Source organism: Scylla paramamosain, chromosome 27 (genome assembly GCF_035594125.1).
Source record: "Scylla paramamosain isolate STU-SP2022 chromosome 27, ASM3559412v1, whole genome shotgun sequence".
Classification (NCBI taxonomy): Eukaryota; Metazoa; Arthropoda; class Malacostraca; order Decapoda; family Portunidae; genus Scylla; species Scylla paramamosain.
In genome coordinates, this window is record NC_087177.1 from 3,655,909 (window position 1) to 3,669,883 (window position 13,975).

At 41.1% G+C, this 13,975-nt stretch overlaps 2 long non-coding RNA genes across 4 annotated transcripts; one reads left to right on the plus strand and one right to left on the minus strand.

Moving 5' to 3' along the window:
• The first annotated feature begins 479 nt into the window (after positions 1-479).
• On the plus strand, positions 480-6,186 carry LOC135114050 (uncharacterized). Its single transcript, XR_010275189.1, has 3 exons — positions 480-924; positions 3,643-4,165; positions 6,044-6,186. It is a non-coding gene; the product is annotated as an uncharacterized LOC135114050 (long non-coding RNA).
• On the minus strand, positions 5,811-13,081 carry LOC135114049 (uncharacterized). 3 transcript variants are annotated; one of them, XR_010275187.1, is made up of 7 exons: positions 13,063-13,081; positions 11,509-11,635; positions 10,988-11,138; positions 7,799-7,921; positions 6,587-6,654; positions 6,351-6,481; positions 5,811-6,207 (listed from the first exon to the last, which is right to left on the minus strand). It is a non-coding gene; the product is annotated as an uncharacterized LOC135114049 (long non-coding RNA). The 3 variants fall into 3 exon arrangements; XR_010275188.1 differs by lacking the exon at positions 6,587-6,654 and having other exon boundaries at positions 5,811-6,202; XR_010275186.1 differs by lacking the exon at positions 6,587-6,654.
• Between the last annotated feature and the right edge of the window lie 894 nt (positions 13,082-13,975).

Genomic DNA, 13,975 nt, shown 5'->3' on the forward strand with positions numbered 1-13,975 from the left:
TATATATGTGAACACAAATATATAGTCTTTACACCTGTGCAATAGTGATTCAAAACTGGAATTATTTGCCCTCTCGAGGTAATCGGGAGGGTAAGTAATTTTATCAGAATAGGAAGAACAAAACCTCCAATGTCTCTTATCCTCATCGACTAGAAAAGTATTCGTACACTAAATCCTTTTTCAGAGGAAGGATGATGAACATCGACAATCAGCATTTTGCTGTTCTGAATGTTTTATTGCCATATCGGTACTGGAATATGAGTCGATTTTACTATTTGAATTGCCTGCAGTTAACCGCTCTTATTATTATTATTATGTATTGATTAGTGCTTAACTACCTACCTTCTCTTCAAACACATCGGTAAGTGGTTAACTGCAGATACCTAAAAATCCCATAATAGCTATCAAACTTTTCAGAAGACTGCAGTTGACTTCCGGAAAGGAGAATCTTTACAAAAAATAAATTAGGATTTGGTGTTTGTCATTAATGATTAATTCGAGTATTGTAAGAAAAAAGTATTGCATATTATGTAAAGCTACATTGCTTAATGTGATGATCCAAGAGATAATCGAATAACTTAAATATCCGGAGAGGTAGTGTTGGAGCCTGGACCGCCATCACAACAACTGCGTCTGCGCCTCATTCGAGTGGCGGCGGCGGTAGGAAACAGAGGCAAGCTGATTAATCAGACCTGTTGAGAGTGATTTTGGCTTTTTTTCAAGCGTTTAGGACCAAAATTGCAACGCTGCCAGAGTATCAAGATGCAATTAGAGCAGGGGATGACGTTGTCATTGAAAGAGCGGCGGCAGTAACAGGAATTAGCGGCGATGAGTAAAGGTGACTGGCAAGAGGCCGCCATGTGCAGAGGAGAGGCGAGGGATGGTTGCTGGTGCCTGGCTGTCACAATACACCATCGAGCAGTGGTGAGTATTCCACGAACACGGTTTCATATTCTTGATCAATTGTTCAGAAATTACATATATGGCGTAGTGTTTATCGCACGAAATTGTAGATGTTCAAATGAAAAGTCGAGCATGTGGTGCCCTTCCCTGATATAACAGGGTAAGGCGAAAGAATGGTTAAACTAGAATCACAGGGCAGCTTGTAGTATTTCCGTAATGTGGAACAGAAATACCTTTGTCGTTCACGGGAATAAGAGCCAAGCGTCCGATTCAACCTACTTGAAAACGTATTCGTGGATTCTAATAGTAATGTGAAGTATTGATTACAGTAATCGAATCAGCCCATTACAAGTGATCGAGCACATCCATCCTTATTTCTGAAGCTGACCGTTACCGCCATTATGACCGCCGCCACCTCCACACAGGCGGTCGTGGTGTAACGGTCGTTCGTGGAAGTGGCAGTTATGACAAGTGGCTGTATTATAGCTTAAGTACGAAGGCACGAAACTTTATGGTTTGTAAACATATTACAAAGGGATCAAAATTCAGATTCTAGGACCAGTCATTCTTTATTGAAGGCACTTCCAGGGATGACGGTCGTACGTGAATCATTTGTACGTCCATTAGTAATGTTTTCTGCATGCAAACTTTACTGACAAATCATGATTCTTCTAATATAATATTGGAGGTTATTAATAATTCTGAGAAGTTGTGTGTACTTTAATAAAGTAATGTGAAAAGCGCGCACAAGCATGCACACGCGTGCACGCACGCACGCATGCATGCACAGCCGTACACGCGCGCGCGCGCGCACGTATGCATGCACGACCGTGCACGTACGCACAATATGGTTGAATAGTTGAACTAATTGTAGCTATAGCTCTTAATAGACTTAAACATTAGAGATCATTTCCCCATCTTCCCCTCCATGCCTTGTAAACCTCGCAGCCTTCTTTGTATATTTTTAAGTTCTCTTCTCTTTTGATGCTACTGCTGATGTAAGAAGTGAATAGTACTGAAAATCCTCCGGCCCTTTCATAGTAAAATCCAGAGTATTCGTTCTTTTTACGTACAGTTTTTGCTAATATTACGGGTTGGCATTTCTTCTTGCGGTGTGTGGCAAGACGTGATGACTCAGTATTGGATCTTTGTTACCAGAGAGATGTGGTTGTAATAAGGCATGGTGTTACGTAGTGGCTTTTCCTGAATTGCTTATTTGTCTTATACATTATTTCTTTTGTATATGTGCATTGATATGTACAAGCAGCAAATAATATGTTACGACTTCCTAAACTAAAGCAAGAAGAATTATCGTAATGAACGACTTCCTAAACTAAAGCAAGAAGAATTATCGTAATGAACGGACCGAAGGAAATTAATATGACCTGGTGAAATACCTCAGCGATGGTCTCTCTCTCTCTCTCTCTCTCTCTCTCTCTCTCTCTCTCTCTCTCTCTCTCTCTCTCTCTCTCTCTCTCTCTCTCTCTCTCTCTCTCTCTCAAGATCTGCAATATTTAAAGAAATTTCCTTCGAGAATACAAAATAACTAAGTAATATCTATTTTGACACTAACTCTGATATGCTTAGTACAAAAAAGTATCTCCGGAACACTGTATTAAGTATAGCCCGAGGACAGGCGCTCCCCTCTCCACAGACTACCTCTCCAGTCGCATTTACCGTCCCTAGCCATATAGAGCTTCATAATGACGCAGCAGGGCAACGTTTACTATTATTATATAGGGCAAGTTGTTATTAGGTTGTTGAGAGGTTTCCTCCCACCAGCAGTTAGTGTTTATAAGGATAGGAATGGTTGGATCGAATTGTCCACTTTTGTTTCTCACTGAGCAGCAGACTGAGTGAAGCAAGAGTGCAGGGTCGTGCGGGAGTAGCTGTTCATGAGAGGAGCAGTGAGTGGGAGTAATGTGAGTGGTTGATTTAGATTTGACTTTGCATTACATTGTTATGGTCTGTAGTCTTGAAAAGGAAGGCAGATTCTAATGAAGATAATGGACTGTAAAGCGAATAATGTAGCATCCAGAGTACGAGAGTTTGAATAGTGGCATTAGCTCATATAAAAAGTACATTCTCTTGTTGAATGTGTCATTTTATTTGTATATTGGTATACCTCGTACTACAGTGTGTGTGTGTGTGTGTGTGTGTGTGTGTATTAAGTCAGCACGCATACCATCCGTGCTACGTTGCAGAATTCAGTAAGGTATTCAAAGCCTCGTGTACCAGCATGCAATGTATTATATATAAAATTTGGATGTACGTTGTAAGTGCATTATGTTCATTAATTTAAAATGTGAAGCGCCCTTGATCGTAATCACTGCATGGCAGGGTCTTTATAATGTTATAGGGACGCTTGATATCAGCCAGTAATCACATCCCGTGTCATTTTATCGAAAATAGAACACATTAGTTAATTAAAACTTAATGTGATGTGTTATCAATATTACGGCCTCATTTTATTGGTAACGAATTTTACTCAGTCACACAAACTCGAGGTTCAGCATACAGACTATACAGACGACTGCCCATCTACCTCCCGTCACCAATACAGAAAACTGCCCCATCCTACTTCCCGTCACCCATACCGACAGTAAGTATCCTCAGATCAAAGCTAACACCCAACACACCACACACGTGCCAACAACTTTTAAATAGAAAAAAGACACAACGAACGGTTATGAAGTACTTGTGAAATTTTGAGTTACTTTTTTTGTTTCTCATTTCCAGGGTGCTCCGCGTTCACACCTTGCCACTTCGCATCCACCTGCCGCGGCGCTGTAGTACCTGCTGATTGGGAGCTTCGGGTCTGCATAAATGGAGGAACGCGGCATGAAGCATTAGTATTACAGAGGGAAATATATTACTTTGATTTACTTATCTTCATCTTAATTATACAGACAGCCATGTTTTTTTTTTTTATCTCTTGTTTTCAAGGTTGTGTGATAAAAATTGAAAACCGAAATATTCCAAAGTCGAAGAGTGAAGAATGCATTTGTTTAATTAACTCGATAGACAGACGAATAAAAAATGTAGTGCGCCTGAAACTTTACACTTTTAATTTGCACGTTTTGCAGCAGACACGATGGGCGACCTTGAAACTGTGTGGCTGACGGAAGCACTTCAGCAGTAGCAGCCCGACTTGGAGGTTAGCACATCATCCACTCGGCCGCCCCTCACATTCAGCACCAACGTCCATCAACACTGAAGCACCGGCAGATTTGCACCTGCGCCGCTGTTCTCTGCACTACAGGTAATTAATTAATTCAACCCATTATGCACGATCAATTTCCGGAAAATGGGTCCCATGTGCTTCTCTGTACGCGCGTACCATTTAGTAAATGTGCAAAGTATCGGGCATCATATTACATTTCAAATTACTACTTCGTTTTTGTAACTCAAGTAATTAATTGCTTTAACAGCAGGACAAATGTCTCCTCTAACTTTAATGATCTCTGTCGCCTGCCGATCTTTTCGAAGACATTCAAGCGAGATTTTTTATTAACTCTTGCATAGCAAATGCACTCTCACAACAAATGCACTCGCATGTAGTCCAGGAAGCTTTTGTCCCCAGTAGAGTCGCCCCGTATTTTCGAAGGTATTATTAGCATCAAATGGTAAGATTACAGTCGTAGCGACAGGACGGTCAAGGTCGGCTGAACTCCACTAGGAGGAGCCCGGTAATCATTGTGGCCTGACTGCGGAGGTGTGTGCGCTGTTTTTTCAGGGGTTCGATGCCAAGCTGTGGCTTCTCTCATTGTTATCCGTTTAAAACAATTTTTCACAGTGCTTTTAAAATGCAGTCATCTATCAGATTGAAATCCATAATCACAACAGACAGGAGACAATCCTCATTTCCTCTTAGGGTACATATTGAGAACTAATGAATTTTTCATAATTCACTTGAAATCTGTAGTAATATATAAATAAATAAATAATGCCTGCCTTTTTTATTAAATTATTGATAAGCCGAGTGTCTTTCTAATATATATATATTTATCTACTTTTTTGTTGACAGCAGCTACAAAGTAAAAAATGAATAGGATACACATTTTAATGTATCAAACTCCAAGTCAAGCATGTTTTTTTATTTTTTTTTTTTGTATAATTTATTTTATAGTAGTTTGCTTTTTTTTTTGTATAATTTTATTAAAGTAGTTTTGCTGAATGAAAGAAAACATTTTTCTTCAATTTATTGATAATTCACATTCATCATGATGAGAGAGATAATATAAATGGTTGTTCATTGGCCGCAGTATTTACATTCATGAATTCAACAAAAACAATTAAGTCAGGGCTTATTACTGTTTTTTTTTTATATTGTTTGTGAGTATGTACGAAAATATATTGTCTAGGATTATTGATTGTATTTTTTTAGTAAAAACGTCTTTTGTCCACAGTCCTACGATTTTCTCTGCCTGCATCCTAGATCCGGAACGTTGCATTGGGCGGAGGGGATAGAATTCCGTTCAGGGCACACTTTGTCGTATTTGCGGGAGAGATACTGTGGACTGATGCTGTGTTTGAATCTTGTAGGAAAATCTATACATGCACAGTCCCCCGTCTTGCAGTCTCATTGTTTCATATTAGCAGGTCCGTCCGTACTTGAAGTGTTTCATGGACTGTGCAAAAGTTTTCTGGGCCAGCAGTAGTAGTAATCAGGGACAAGTTTTGATAAAGTTAAAGAAAAAAAAAAATTAGGATTCTTTTCAAATAAGTAGTAGATGAGCTTTAAAGGCTAGACAAATTTTTTATGCACGAGGATGATATAGTGATATATATATAGTGATGATGGCTTCTTGCAGCTTCTCTTACTCTGTCATCCACCGCCAGCCATGTTGGTGGGCCCTTCCTTTCATTAGATGGTGAGCAGTTTATACAATTTATGCAGTAGAATGTTGGCGGTAATTTTCAAATACAATACGGAAAATAGAGAGATTGTGTGATGAAAAAACCTGACGGCAGAGCGGGGAGCCACAGGCGGCGATCTTTAGGCGTTTGTTGCTTGTGCATGTTTATTTAATATATATTATACGGGAAAAGAAATTTCTTCAGATTTCAGACTTTGCTCAGCACCTAACGAAGACAGATTGAATGGATCACAATGAACTGCTGCTGCTCGATTTTGCAGGTGGTGTGTGTAGGTCACGTCGCTGGGTCTTAGCATGAAACCCCGCCCGCCTGGATGACGACGTTACGGCCTGCTTCCCGTTGAGAGGAGATACACGTACGGGGGACAGCTGCCAGTAGTTTTTCTTCTTCCTTGATTATTTTGAGACCGAGTTGACTTCTACGCTATAAAAAATGTCATTATATGCAAATTTATATAGCAGCAAGGTTGCAAAATCACTGTAGGAGAAAAACAGGCGGTTCATGCTTGTAGTGCATGCAATGTCACAGAACAATTTCATTCAAAATGGTCGGGCTATATTGTCTACCGGTGTCAATTTTTGAGCAGGGGCAGAGGTGGTTCGATTCCTTAGTTCCAGGCACTGATGGACGAGGTCAACTCGCACACTCCGGCGACCTGCTCTGTTCCAGTGGGGGGCATGTTGTCCTGCCGTGTGACCTGAAACGAGAGAGATCAGGACTTTCCTCTATCAGAAGAACCTCTCCCACGCTGTACAGAAAGAAGCAGGGTCATCAGGACCAAGAAAACCCTCCACTCACTCACCCCTACTGAGCGCTTCCCCAATACGCTTCTCGAGAAAACTCTTCTGTCAGTGCACACCCCATATCTTACTGAAACGAAAAACAAAATAAACCTGCGCCTTATTTTATTGTCTTGCTTGGCATCATCCCCTAAGATGTTCCTGCCTTACGAATTATGAAAGTGATACCCAAATTATAAAAAGATTCACGGTTTCTCCTCTTTCACTGCTCAGATGCGGACCACAACTTGGCTACTAAAGTTTCACAAACCCTTCTTTCTCTCTTCCACGCGTTCTTCTTCGATTTGGTATGCAAAATTTAATATAATTAATAATCGATTTATTTTTTTTTTCACTAATCGCTTTTAAACAAAAAATACAGCACTGTTCTACTACTCCCCTGCACTGCGTACAAATTCTCGCGCCTCGCATATACGAGTATTTCCCCCCCCCTCCCTTTCAACTCTTACTTCACCTCGACTGAGTGAACCTATTGAAAGAACTTTTCACACCTATGCTTCATCAGATTTCATTCATATTTAGTTCTTAATAGTGTGGAATAATCTTTTCAAAACATATGCGCAAACTTGAACGTAGCTTAATGAACCAAGCAACGTCTTCATTTTCGAAGCTCAGAATGAAGAGTGAAGCTTCGTGCGTCCTTATTGAGTGTGAATGCACAAGGATTTTAATTCATCTGCTTCTCGGAACTTCGGATCTGCTTTTTGTGTGTGTGTGTGTGTGTGTGTGTGTGTATGTTGGTTGAGAAATCAGGTCACGCGGGTTTGGTGACTTCAAAAGTGGGTTACTTATTGGCATCATCATCATTACCTGTCACCACTCTGGTCTCCGTCCCTTTATATATATATCTAAGCACTACAAATAAAAAAAATTCAGATAAGCAACTGCATTTCCACATTCTTTACCTAATCGAATGAACTGCCACCAGTGTGTCGTGTCCTTCAATATCTGCCGAACCTTATTGCCATTTGATGCCAATATTCGCATGCTAACTCCTAACTTGACCTATTCACCTATCCATATCCCAAACCATTGTGGTATTGACTAACTTATGATTCCAGTCCATGAGTGCAAATCAACAAGCAAATACAATAATAAATAAAGAAATTGAGTAAAAACAAATATGCATACAAGTTTATATAGATTAATAGAAATGTTATATAAACTTGCATACAGTAAGTAGTGAGTCACCCATCACATTCAGACACTCATACCATATTCCCATGTGGCAGTGGTGTCAGTTTTCCCAAAGAGTCACGGGATCCAGCAGGCAGGCTCAGGGGGCATCCTGGTGGGTCCAGTAGAGCGTCATCCTCCTGCTGCGCCGTCGCAATGTCCTACATACAATTAAAGCATTCGTGGTAGAACTGAAGACCGCATTTTCAGTAAACAATCTCAGTCCAACACAATATCCACTGATCCACACACTGTACTGTACACTATACTAACATACAACTAGGGATACACAATTACACTCACACCACATACAAGTACTTACACCACACAAATACACACACCACACACTACCATCTCCTTACTCATATTACATCACCACCACCACGATTACTCCACACACGCATCACCACCACAAAGGTTACGCTTTCCCTACATCCCCACCATCACAATCCTTCCTCCCTATACATTCTACACCAACAGGAATCATTTTTCACTTTTCCCCCCCTCTTTCAATCCTCGCTCTTCAATCAACAAAGCTGCTGTTGACCTCCTTCCACTCGGTTTGTCTCGCTGAACTGGCACGCTACATGTACATCATTTCAGTATCAAGCGCTTACGTGCACAACAGGAATTTTAAAACATAAGCTTCCTGCCAACTATCCAGCCCTCTACGTTTTTGTGCGAGTGTCAAGACCTTCACACTTTTTACTTTTTCCCCAAAGTGTGAAAGCGAACTGATACGTTTTGAATGCATATGTATACCTTAAAACAACTTGGTCTCGATAACAAAAAAAAAAGCAAGATCTCGTTCCCATTATTCCTAAAGGTGGTATTGAACTGTATAATTATTACACCTTTAATTAATTACGTACGGTAAGGAGTGTGCCATACAGGGTCGCCTTCTGTCACCCACAACTTCGTATTTTTTTTTTTTTTTTCCAAAACTTTTGACGTGACCGTTTTTTTTTTTTTTTCTATTTTGCTTTGACATACAACTACTACTGATTGGACAATTTTTTTCCTAACAAACATGGATAATCTCAACAGAGTCCGGACGTACATCTCTGACTTCATGTTTACTTGTACAGGTAAACACCTCACCTCTGTCATCACCTCTTTCACCCCTTACCCACAAAATATTCACTCCCCCTCCTTCCTTTCCTAATTAGCTGCACCCATGTTAGCACGGTATGCGGTATGCGGTGCAGAGGAGTAATCTAATAAAACATTAGTTGGAGTAACCTAAAGATCACCGAGACAGGCTAGAGAAATTGTCCGGAACGAATTAGGTTAATACACAGAATTCCGCTACAAGACACAGTACTGGCGGTGTGATTTGTATCAATTTCGTCGTTGCGAAATAAATCCCGGAGTGGTTGAAAAATTAGGTGAATGGAGGGACAGTCTTGAACCTTTCATTCTTTTCGAGCTCTAAATTCATCACGGATATCCACACGGCACTAAGATTTCAGGTTTCATCCCGGCAGCACCAAACAGTTTGTACTTAAATGGTGTAGTTAAGTGTATCTGTGTTATTCACGTGCAACCAACCATCACGCGTCTGGCAGCGAGGCAGTGCCCGCTGCCAGACGGGTGAAAAATCTCGGTACGCGTGAGCCTCCGCGGGAATGTTAAAAAGAAAATTGGTGTTACCTATGCAAGTTATTTTCCATTAAAAGCCGCTTCTACTAACATTGAAATTACTGTTCCGCTAATTATTAACTGATTCGGCAATCGGCTCTCGATTAAAGGTGACCATGTTCCAAGCTCAACATCAGTTCCATTAGTAGGGTTCACACCCACCCGATATTAGGAAAACAACTGCTTGACTATTACTATACACTGCTGGATGCCTACGCAGCTGTTGATGTAATGCTTCATGAGAAAATGAATGGCTCTTCATTTGCACCATAACATCCCATAACATAACCATAACATAACATCCCATAGCCCATAACATCGGTACGAAACAGTACATCTCTAACTACGACTGCCATGGCATGCTTCGGAACTTTGACTGCAGGTTCACTGTGAATCTAAGGTGTTAAGTTTAATGCAGCGAGTCCTTAAATGCTTCAGCCGGCAGGCGACTGTAATGGCGATGAAAGGAAGTGCGCGTGGAAAACCGAATCAAATTTCCTAGTCATCCGAAGACGTCAAGTATGAAATACGTCCCTGCATTTCTTATCTTGCATTGAACTATAGAACCGCCTTAGCTGTAGTTAGAGGACAAGAATGTGGTCCGTATTTCACGTCATCCATCAGACTGCTCAAGATTCATTGCATGTTCAAAAATGAGAATAAGTCCGTCACCTGAATGCTTTTCCTCTGACCTGAATGATGTGTACATAAATTAATAAAATCTGGTACTTACCGATATTTACTCTAAGGGTTGTGCACTTCAATAATCAACGGTCGTATGAGCCAATCAGATTAATGACAGCTCTGATGACAGCTTGTGTACGTATTGGCGAAGTAAGGAACTAGACTAAGATATATTCATAAATGTAATAATAGGAACTAGACTAAGATATATTCATAAATGTAATAATAAAGTTACTACAGACGCGGCACCGTAACCTCAAAGCGAAGCGTTTACCTCGCATTTTCAGGTACTACAGAAAGGAGCCTCTGAGATGGAAAATATTTAGCATTTACTTCCCGGCAGAGTTTATCGCTTAACTTCTGCCTTCAACGAGATTTAATGTGAAACACTTAATGCGTCTCACAGTATCAGCCGCGCCACTCGCACATCAAAAGAGTCCTCTACGATGTGTGACACCGGACGCAGGGAATTAAAGAGTACAGCCAAACATCCGCTTTGTGCCAGAGCCACTATTACCTATAAAGCGAGCACACACACACACACACACACACCGTAATATCCAGTAAATAGAAGACGGTCAAATCTATACAATATGACCACTCATTATTTGGAAGAAACCAGCGTTTAACACATTTATAGAACACTTAGACACTGAAAAAAATTACAGAGCAATATTAAGGTAAAAAAATAAACATACCACTGTTAGGTTAGATTAGATAGGACCAGGTTAATTACGTCAGGTTGGCTTGGGTTGGCTTAACTTAGGTTGGGTTAGATTAGGTGGGTTGAATTAGTGACCTAGCGGGAATTCAGGGGTGTTGGAGGAGAAAGGATGGGAATACTTAGAACTAAGGACTTGGCTTCTTATAAGACTCCTAAGATAAAAACAGAAATGGTTCACCTTTTAAGTAAGACGCAGGAACAGACTGTCATGGCGTCTTATCAGGGAAGTAGGCACCTGTCTTTGGCCTCCTCTTGGCGCCCGTACAAAACAACAGGAAACCACGACTCTGTTCGAGCACCGGGAGGTCGTGCGTAAAGGGCAGCACTGACTGAAAGAGAACAGACACGTATGAACGGCATGGTGATACTTGAAAATATACATTACTCAAGGTACACCCCACAAAATTTTCATTCCGCACTTTTCATTGCCTTAATTCACCTCGGCAATTCCTTTTCTTCTTCTCATGACCCTTAAAAACACAGACGCTTGTAGTACCTGTAGCGGCGCCTGTTATCCCATATTTCACTGTCAGAATGCAGCACTAATATCACACGGGTATACGAGACACTGGTACTCATAATGAAGACTAACAAGCTTGAATAGTAGTTAAGACCGAATCATTATAAACTTTTTACACTGACCTATGTGAAAAAAAAAAAAAAAAATAGGCAAGACTGCACTACACTCTCCTTCCTTACCTTCAAAAATAACGATCCGGTACCACCAATGAAATCTCCTGGTCTGTTTATACTTCATTTATTACGAGGAGTGAACGCATACCTCTCCGTGCTCTCCGTTCGAGGAAGACTGAGGACGGGGACTGCGCTGAAAGAGGAAGGGGGAGATGGAGGGTAGGAACAGGGACGGGGAGGGAAAGGTAGGTAAAGAGAACTAGTCAAGGGTCTTACACGCTAATGGATTATAAACGTCTATGACAACGCCAGTGAGTGTTCCCATCCCGCCACAAGAAGACCCGTAGTTTGAATGTAGCGCATCGGAGTACCTGAGGATTGACATTCACCGTATTTTCTTTTCTCACTCAAACTTTAAAAGATGTAAGCTTAGGATCGTCTACCAACGGCTGCCATTATAATGATGCTCAACTCACACACGACTTTGAGCGATCTTTACGTAGTTTATCTATTATTACCGCTATTCACTCTATTCGCATTGAAATACATTATTGCACACATGTTTGTCTTTTATAAACAATATCTACAATAATTATTAAGTCTGGATCATCACGAAGCTTCGAAGCGGTTAGGATTGGAAGAGAGAGAGAGAGAGAGAGAGAGAGAGAGAGAGAGAGAGAGAGAGAGAGGTCTCACTTCTGCCTCCCTCACTTCCCTTAATCCTTCCACTATCCCTTTGTCAACAGTTATGAGTGTGTCTTGGAATCAATACTTCAGTGGGGATAATTGATAAATACGAATATTAGAAATGGTGCGTACGTGTTTATATTCGAAATTTAAATCATCCATATTATTTGTCTGGCCAGAAACAATAACCACCGCGTCTCCAGCCGGCCGACGTTACGGGTCAGTGAGCGGCAAACGAAGAATGGTACGAGAATAAACCCAAACCACTTTTCAACGTCTAAAGATAGTTGGATAGGATTGGGGGAGCCTCGCCTGATCGGCCGCCTCCCGCTAACTGACCCGTAACGTTGGCTGCTGGAAGGCTTGTAACTACTGCTCTATTCGTCTTTGCATTGATGTCACAAAGCCCCGCCTACAACACGCTCGGCCGCACCTGTGAAGCGTGAACAGACGTAACTGACTAACACGGCGTACTCAGGAGCAGCCACTTTGAACAAACATACGAGTTACACAAAGAGCAAGAAAGAAATGAAGATAAAAGTGTTCCTAAATAAGATTTTAACATGTTTAGTGTAAGGAATGTGTCTCAACACTTCATAAGTTCGCTGCATCATTCTTGAAAAGTGGTAGCTCTCGATCCACTCAGCATAATATCGTTCAGGACACGAAGATAATGAGAAACTAAGAGCACAAACTTATACACAAAGACACTTTCATATCTCATTCAGTAACTTACGTATACGAACACAAGATTAACTGCTACTTAGAATAAAGACACAACGAAAAGATAAAGAACCATATGCATGCGTATACCATTTTCTATTTTCCATCCCGTACGGTAACTCACTTCCTTCACCATCATGTCTCGCTAAATGCCTCCTCCGCCAGGTAAAAGCCTTCATCACGAGGTAAAAGCTCGCTGATGCAACTAACCTCCGATCGACCAACTGGATATTTGAGGAAGGTTCTGCAGGAAACTGAGGAACGGCGAGTAATGGAGGAGAAGCTGGAGGCAAGCAAGTGAAGAAGGACGCCAAGCAGCTTGTGGATAACTGTCAGCAGCACCGAGCCACCGCGATACACTATCCTGAAAGTGTTGAGAGGAAAAGAAGAAATACTGCCCGGAAATTAAGCGACGATGCTGAAAAGGTTTTTGAAATAACCTGAACTGCACGTACCTCATCTTGAGCGTTTTACACATCACCAGGCTCGTGTTTCCCTTAGCATTTTCTCGAAGTAACAGTATCATCGATTTCTTTTCCGCGCTTTATTACGTCTTCGCTGTATCCTTTCCCTGAACTGAGAAATAGCATAGTGTTTGAACGGTGTATTTTCATCATTACTGAAATTGCGGGGGGTTTAGTACTAATTGGGGAAAGTCAGTTCCAGTCTTTTCTTGAACTTCTGGATGTGTATAAAAGTTCTACTGATGAAAATTTATTGATAGAGATTATGTATTGGAAAGAAAAAAGGTTGTATACTTATAATGTCATGACGTCAATATTTTTTTTTTCGGAAAGAATGAATCTCTCTCTCTCTCTCTCTCTCTCTCTCTCTCTCTCTCTCTCTCTCTCTCTCTCTCTCTCTCTCTCTCTCATTCCATCGTCAACCAGACGGCTATCTTTGGCGACAGCATGGAAAAAAAAAAAAGAAATAGACACCTGCCGCTCACGGGAATACACGTGGGGAAAGCGGAAAGATAAAAGGGGAGAACAGAGGAGACTGAAGGCGACATGTCTGTATCTAGTGATGTTTGTATCTCACTTCCCGCTTCATGTCCTTTCCTACTCTCAGACAAAGATCCCAGGCCACTGAACTGAATCAAATTATATGGGTTTCCAGTATA